The sequence below is a fragment of the Neophocaena asiaeorientalis genome, unplaced genomic scaffold (genome assembly GCF_003031525.2).
Source record: "Neophocaena asiaeorientalis asiaeorientalis breed wild unplaced genomic scaffold, Neophocaena_asiaeorientalis_V1.1 scaffold85, whole genome shotgun sequence".
NCBI classification, from domain to species: Eukaryota; Metazoa; Chordata; class Mammalia; order Artiodactyla; family Phocoenidae; genus Neophocaena; species Neophocaena asiaeorientalis.
The window spans coordinates 6,774,517-6,783,267 of NW_020174301.1; positions in this window are offsets into that span (position 1 = coordinate 6,774,517).

The following is an 8,751-nucleotide window of genomic DNA, read 5'->3' on the forward strand; positions in this document are numbered from 1 at the left end:
TATCTGCTCACAGCATCTGTCGCTGGTGTCAGCTGCCCCCAGAGGGACATTTGGGAATTGACTATTTTAATGCCCTGCCCATTTCCGTATATTGGGGTTTCCTGCCCTTGACCTCCAGTTACCAACCCCGTTCCCCCCAGTTTCCCTGGTCCTCGTGCCCACTGTCTTCTCCTCACCCGAGGCGCGGCGGCAGACAGCAGCACTAGAGAGTGGAGCTGGGGCCCCAGCAGAGCCTTTAGCCCTGCCCCTCATCCTGCAGGTGAGGAAACAGGCGTGCGGGCTCGCTGTTGCAGCACACGGAGCGGATGTGCCCCATCGGGGCTGAGGGTCGGGCCCCTGACTCTGGTTCCAGGGCCCCTCCCTGACTCTGCCATCACCTTGAGATCATGGAAGGCCGTGCTAGGACGTGGCCCCTTTGCGATGGTAAATTGTGTGGTGATGGGACCACTTGGGGGCTCTGGCTCTTGGTGAGGTTAAGGGGCTCCAGCACCCAGAGACTGTGGTGGGCACATTTGCAGAGCACAGACAGACTTCCCGCGCCCCCTGGCCCTGGGCCGGGGCTGCCTCAGAGCCCTCTCTCCACCTGCCGGGCAAGCACCATCCCAGGCAGGGCCGGGCGCTGAGCAGGGGTCCAGGGGGTGCCCAGTGCAGGCCCGGCTGAGGGGGGACTTTTCTGTCTTTGTAGGGGCGGGGAGACCCAGCCAAGCCGACCTCACCGTGGCCCCGCCCACACAGGTGTTCCTACCTTGGGGGGAGTCTTCAAGGTGGCCCAGCCTGTCCCGTGATCATCCCTAGGGGGTTGTAGGGACCAGGAAGGGCACTGCCTCCCCTGAGTGTCTCCCTTCTTGGTCACCCACCCACTATGGCAGTTCCTAAGCCCCAGTGGCACGTCAAGCTATCACTGAGCTTCAAACCTGAGTGCGAGTGGGCTCCAGAGTGTTCCGTGAAAGCAGAGGGTGTGGGGAGGATTCCCCAAGCGACTGTAGTAAAGGCTTCACAGTCAAGGGCACAGGGTGGGCGCTCAGCAAACCGTGGTGATGGGGGGGGGGTGGGGCGCACCGAGCAGGAGAGACCCAGCGCTGGCCGTGAACCCGCGCCCCGGGCAAGCAGCACATCCAATCAACGGAATGGAGCTTCTGCAGACACTCCCAAACACCACCTCTTGTGTAGGCACTGGAGTGAGAGGGAAGCCGACTTCCATTTGGCCCCTGGGGGCGTGCCCGGTGGTAGGGGGCCGGCACCTAAATAAACACCACCATGCTGCCCACTAGGTGCAAAAAGCAAGGTATATGCCAGGACAGGGGGGCCCAGAAGAAGGAGAATTAAGATGGGGAAGACTCCAAAGAGCCGTGGGAACTAGGCCCAGGCTTGCAGGAAGACGACCCACTGAGACTGCAGGCTGGGAGGCCAGCAAGGAGGAGGAGGCCCCCACAGACATCCAGGCAAGAAGTGATGAGAAGGAAGAGGGTGGTGGGTGGAACCAGGTACCTGCTCCCCAGACTAACAGATACGGCCAATAACTTGGAGAAAAGGATTTTAAAACAAGGAGGAAGCTGAAAAATGACTGCAGACAGAAGAAGCCAGTTGCCGAGGCCCCCTAATCTGCTGGCCACACCATAAGCACACAGCGGAGGCTCTGCCCTGAGCCTCGGGTGACCTGGGTGACCTTGGGTTTGACAGCAGGTGCACCGGTAACCTGGGACAGGTAACCTGCTTCAGGGACAGGGAAGGCAGCTGATGGAGACCCGAGCCGGAACAGGGCCAGCCTCCTGCTGGCTCTTCCCGAGTCCCTTTCCTAGAATGGGCGTAAGTCCTTTAATCGGATATACAGCCTGAGAAAATTCCCAGGAAGGCAGAGAACAGCTGACTCCACGATCACCACCATTGACCTCGTGTGTGTCGCAGGGGCCAGCGGTAAAACCAGGTAAGAATCACGGGGCTGGAGATACACGGAACGTAGCCAATATTCAATTCGTGAATCACTTGGTTATCGCACATAAACAGCACACAACACAGCTTAGTCAGAGTAGGGAAAATAGGACAGCTGGTAAATGAACCACCCCAAGAAGAAGTAGGGAAGGAGGCATCTCAGCACGAGCGGAGGTCCTGGTCCTGCCACAGGTCTCCAGACAAGCATGAGTGGGAAGTCGCCCTCTGCTCTGACAGGGCCTCGGGCAGCGACCACCTGCCACAGCTCAGCACCTTGGGATCGGGTCCTCCAGCAGAGAGCCTTCTAGTCGCTGGGCTCAGTGTCTCTTTTCAAAGAGTGGGTCAGGAGGTGTAACAGTTAACCCAGGGTACCTTGTCTCTATCAGTTGCTCCTTCAGTTCTAGTGATGTATGTTACCCATCAAATTTCTTATCTAAAGTACCACTCAGTTTATCACTCTAAGACACTCGCAGTCCTACAGCGGACTTTCCAAGACAGCTAATATGGAAGTTCACCCTGGCCACTGTGACTCTGTTTTGAACTATTTAAATAGCTTAAATCCTATACGTTTCACACAAGGTAAGTAGGAATCGTAGCACAGAAGAAATCACATCATAACACCTTGGCTACTTATCAGTGTGGCTACGGAGCCTCCACTTCCTGTCCCCACACATCCTTGACCTGAACGCACCGCCTGCGAGATGGATGGGGAGATTAGGGCTCTCCGTGGTTACTCTGGGGGACACTTGCAGTGTCCATGTGGCCCCGGCAGATCTGAAATCCAGATTTCAGCAGCTTCATGGGGCCAGCTTGATTAGACTTTGTCCTTTTTTGTTTTTTAAATAACAGAGGTGGTGCATTTTTCAGAACACATATGAATACGGCCTTTGGAACAATGAAAATACACCCCATTCATAGTCAGTTTGTAAACATAAAGCTCAGGGGGACATTCAGTCTGGTTGGAAGCAATAGGAAAAGGCACTGAGCCAGCAGTCAGGGCTCTAGTTGAGCCTGGTGACCTTGGGCAAGGACTTTCCACCTCTCTGGGTCTCAGCTTTCTCATCTGTAAAATGGAACAGAAGGCTCCATCCTTAAGTCAGGGAGCTGTAAGATGAGGGAGGCTCCTTAGGGAGTATGGCCACAGCCTGACCCCAGACTCAAAGCTACCAGAAGGCAGCAGACACGCAAAGCAGTGCTTGTTAGGATGGGCTTCAGACCCACCCAACTCAGGCCCTGCATGCTCACCCCAAGGTGCAGGAAGCTGGGCATCCAAGGGCTCACGGGACTAGCTGAGGCAGCTCCAGGAGTGCCAGGGTTGCACCAACCAGCCTGCAAACCAGAATCAACTGGGAGCTTAAAAAAAAGATGTGGGGGGGGGGGGCTTGTCCCAGGCCCCACCCTGACCAATTCAAGAACAATCCCATGTACAGGCCTTTTAAAAAAGCCCTCGGGTACTTCTCCCCATGCAGCTGGGTGAAGCGCCCCCAGGAAACAGTATTTCCTGAATCCTCTCAAGGCGAGTCTTCTCATCCCAGGCTTCCAAGTGAACTTATTCCTCATTCTCCAAGGGAATTTATTAATTTTGTGTTTTCACCTAGATGATAACCTATTTTTTTTTAGTCAGTTACAGAGACAAGGTTTTCTCTTTGTTGTGGTAATTTGCAGTAAGAATTTTGTTTCCTAAATTGACGTGCAATGAAATGATGTTAATGGGAACGTCCGGGGGCGGGTGAGAATTTTTAGTGAGGATGGTGTCCTTCTATTTACTCAGGTCTGAGAAACCTTGGAGAGTATGGTCTGGGACTGAAAATGTGGAAGACATGTCCAGTGTCACAGGCTTTGAGAGCAAAGAGTTGGCTTTGGGACCCGGAACGGAAGAGCAAATGTGGCCAGAGAGGAGCAGGGAGGGGTGGGGGAGGAACGAGCCTTGGCGGGGTGGGAGCGGGGACCCCAGGGGGCTTCTCAGTGGGGAGATACAACTGACATCCCTGGCAGCGGAACCCACAGGTGCAAAAGCTCAGGAGAGGAAAAGAACAGGTATATTCCAGAACTGTGTGTCCTTCCATCTAAGCACTTGTAGGGTGGGAAGGCATCAGGGAAGAGCAGAAATGAAGCTTGGTGAGGCCACGTGGTGGCCATGTTAATTTTCTCGGGCTGCCATAACAAAGTACCACATACGGCGTGGCTTAAACAATAGAAACTTATGATCTCACAGTTTTGGAGGCTGGAGAGCCCAGGACCAAGCTGTCATAGGTTCGAGTCCTTTCGGCAGCTGTGAGGGAGACCCTGTCCGTGCCTCTCTCCTTTCGGTGGTTGCTGGTGATCTTTGCCATTTCTTGGCTTGTAGAAGTATCACCCAAATCTCTTCGTTCATGTTCACGTGGCCTTCTCCCTCTGTGCACGTCTCTGTATCCAAAGTTCCCCTTTTTATCAGGATACCAGTCATACTGGATTAGGACCCACTCGAATGGCCTCATTTTACCTCTGTAGAAACCGTAACTCCAAAAGGTCATGTTCTGAAGTCCTAGGGTTTAGGACTCCATCATATCTTTTTGCAAAGAACACAACCCAACCTATAACAGTGGCCAACCTCGCATGTCCGGCTTAGGAGCTTGGACTCCACTTAAACTGGATCCCTCTCCACCGGTTACCCGCAAACTATTCTCTTTAGTTAAAGCCCAAATTACGTAGCCCTGGTACAAGCCCTCTTCAGTGTGCTGTTCCTTGTTAGCTTGTTCAATCAGTTGAAATTGTATTGCTTTTAGGCAATCAGTGTCTGTGCCCCAAGGGACCATCAATTCCATGAGGGCAGGGCAGTAGGATACTCTGTTCCCTCCCTGTTACACCCTCAAGGCTGGAAGAGCATCCAACACGCTCTGGCCGCATAAAAATGAACACAAAAGAGTGAACAAACATGTGAAACACGCATCTGAGGGTGAACAAACATGTGAAACACGCATCTGAGGGTGTCAAGGAGCCACCCACAGGATTAGAACTGGGAGGAAACTCTGGGGGAGGCTGATGTGGTGCCTTAGAGAGACGTGATGCCAGCCCCTCGAGGGCAAGGGCAGGGAGAGGGGAGGGGAGGGAACAGATAAAAGAGGTGATGAAGGTAAGGAATGAACAGGTCTCAATAGGCCTCAGCGTGCAGGCAAAGGAGAACCCAAGCCCCCCCCTCCCCCGGGCAGCGGCTGCGCCAGCTGGCAGGGCTCCCCAGGCTCTGACCCTGCCACTTGCCTACATGTGGCCAGTGAATGACTTTTCCCACAGGTGCTGGCCTTCCCTTCCCTCCCAGGGCAGACAGCTGGCAGGACCTCAGAACCTCAGGCCCCGAGAGAGGAAGGAGGAACTGAGCTGCCCCTGCCATGGGCAGCCAACTGAGAGGCGGCATGGGGCCCTGCCTTGGGTCACCTGTCACTGAGACCAGGCAGGCTCGGGACTGCTTGAGAGCACCCAGTGGGTCTGCCCCCAGCCACTGGTGACTGTGGCAGGGGTGCCCAGCCCCGTGGGGTCAGCCTGGTGCAGGAACAGTGTTCCTAAATCCACCGAGATTCCCCCCATTTACAGGGCAGCAAACTGAGGCCTTCAGAAGGAGAGAGCAGTTGCATAGTAGGAGGGGGTGCCTAAAATCAAGGCCTCCTCCTCCATTCACCCCAACTAAGCCCCTTACTTTCAGGGCCTCTGTTGCCTCGGCTATAGAATGGGAATATAAAAGGCGCTCTAGGAGCTACGATTTGATGGCTGCCATTTTCTCTCAAGACACCTTTTGAACCAACACCACCTATTTCTCCTCTGATATTCAGCTCTCTCACGCCCTCAACACCTCGTCCAGAGATTGTATCCCCGAGAGGTGTTTGTTCAGCTTATTTCTCATTATCTTAGATATTGTCACCTCTTGGATGACTCCTTATCCACTTTGAAAGAGGGGTTTAGGTGCTGCGCTCCTTCAGGGTGACTCTTGCTTGAATTGAAAGGTGAGTCCTTTCTCTAGGTTGCAGTTTCCAAAATTTCCTGTGGGATCCCAGATTCGAAAACGACCTTAGAAGTACATCGCTTAAGTCACCCCTCATCTGATGCTTGGCTTCTGTCCGTGTCTACTCAGTCACTATGTCATCCAAGTAAGGCAGGGGTCATGCCCCACCAGCAACGGCCTATCCTACTTCCCAGAGATTCTAACCTTTAGAAAGCTTTTCCTCATATTGAGCAAATCTGCCTCAGTGGGTCCCTTGAGGACAGGGGTGACCACGACCTGCCCTTGCCATTTAGAACAGAGCCTGGTGACCTGGAAATAACAAGAATCGCTTCTTGCCTAAATGAACTATAACCCTCCCCTTTCTTTCCAGCTCTGCCCTCCCAGGTGACTGTTGACCAGATGAAACACCACTGACCACTCAGGTGAGAAGTTTTCCCAGATTCCTTGACCAGTCTGTAGCTGGAGCCAGGAGAGCATAGACAATGGGAACCACAGATTATCTGAAAGTGTCTCACTAAATCTTTGTCAAAAATGACAATCAAGGCTTCCCTGGTGGTGCAGTGGTTGAGAGTCCACCGGCCGATGCAGGGGACACGGGTTTGTGCCCCGGTACAGGAAACGCTTGGCTGCTATTAGGATGGGTGGTGAAACCAGACAACTACACAATCCAAACCCTTTCCTAATGAGGATGGAAATGTCCTCATTAGGAATATAGAGTCAGGAAAGGGTGGTGCCCAAGGCCCAGCTAACCCACCAGATGGACCACAGGCCTCTGAACCACCACGACCAACCTCTCTCAGGGGATGTCCAGTGGCTAGACGCACCTGCCGGGGCCCCAGTGACAAAAGATGGCCCAGTCCAAGGGCTTATCCAAGGGACTGTTTACAGAACTATGGACAGGGTTAAGGGAATCCACTAGGGGTACTAAATCACCAGGGATGTAGCAGCAGCTGGGAGCTCTAACTTCCCTGGAATCTGAAGCTTGGAGGGAGGAAGCTGTCATGAGAGTCTGGAAGGAGCTGGGGCCAGGGGAGGAGCTGCTTGAGAGGGGCTGCAGCTGTCAGGAGAGAAGTGCAGCCATCACCCGACCACAGCACGGAAGGGAGGGAGCCTGGGGAAGAAATACCCCGACCTCTCCCTCCTCCCACCTCCTTCCCATTGACCGAACCCAACCAGAAGGCCGAGGGCAAGTAGTGCAGGGAGGCTGTCCATAGAGACAGCTTCCGGGGCACGGAGCAGGGAGGAGAAGGCAGCAGAGATCCGGATGTTATCCAGCTCACCACTAGCTTCCAATGTCTCATCCTTTCATCCAGCAAATGTTTAGTGATCACCTAGTACCTGTCAGGCGCTGTCCTAAGCTCTGGTGACACATAAATGATTGTACAGACCTTGACCCTGCCACCAAAGCAAGGTCTAAACAAATAATCACTGAAATATAATTACCGATTGGGATACATTCCGTGGAAGAAAAAACTAAGGAACGTGATAAGAGATGTAAAGGAAGGTCTGGTTTCTCCACGGGCACTGGAGAAGACCTCTTTGAAGGTGTCACATTTAAGCTGAGCCCTGAGTGGTAACTTCAGTTTAGGCAGGGAAAGACTGAGGGCAGTGCGTTCCAGGAAGAATAAACAGAGTATGCAAAGACTCCAAGATGGGCACTTTCAACAGACCACACACAGCCCATGTGCCTGGAGTTCAATGAGTGAGACTCAAGGGGAGGGAGGGGAGAGAGGCATGGTCCAGGTAACGCTGCACCCTGGTGAGGAGTTTGGATGTTTTCCCAGGAGTGGTGGACAGCCACCGGCCCCATGTCATGGGTCCAGGGCTTCCATTCAGCCTCATACCACCATTCCAGGCTCCTCAGTAGGGTCCTGATGAGCATGAGTGTCAGGCCTTGGACTAACCTCCTTCCTCAGCTGAGGACACCTCCAGGAGCTGTGGGGTGGCAACATTGGGCTTTGGGGTCATTGAGGTATAGGTGACCCCACTGAGGTTCATCATCACTTTACCAGTTCCACAAAGCCTGACTTTTCTTAAGCCCACTTGAGATAAGGAAGCTCATTCCTGGGCTTCCCTCAGCACCACCCTGCTCACCTCCAGCCTCAGAGTCCTCAGAAGGGAAGTTCACACAAAAAAGAAGCCATTTTCTACACTTGAAACCCTCCGGAAATTGCTGGCAACCTTAGTGCTTCTGGGATTGATTGAAGGGCAGGAGTAGAATACGGAGCAACTGGAACTCTCACCCAGCTGCCGACAGGAGTTCGTGCAGGTGCAGTCGCTGTGGGAAAGTGTTGGCAGCAGCTCCTAAAGTTAAGCAGGCACACACCCCAGGACCCGGCGATGCTACCTCTGGGGACAAACCTGAGAGAAACGAGTGCAGATCTAACAAAAGACAGGTACTAGACGAGAAAGTTCCCAGCAGCATCGTCCATAACAGTCCCAAACTAGAAAGGACCCACGTGTCCACCAAGGCAAAACGGATACACCAACTGTGATAGGTTCACACAGAAATGTACCATATAACACAGCGATAAAGAGGAACCAACGACTGATACATGGAACAACATGGACGAATCTCAAAACCATGTTGTGTGAAAGAAGCAAGACTCTAACCAGCACATGCTGTATAATTCCACTTATATGCAGTCCCAGAAGAGACCAAACTAATCTATGGTGATAGAAGTCGGAGCATGGTTGTGTGGGTGGTGGTACAGGGATCATCAGAGATACTTCTGGCTGCTAGAAATGCTTTTCGATCTGGGGCGTATACACAGGAGTATACATTTGTCAAAACTCATTAAACTGTACTCAAGTTTTCAACTTAAGATTTATACACTTTCGAGCATCTA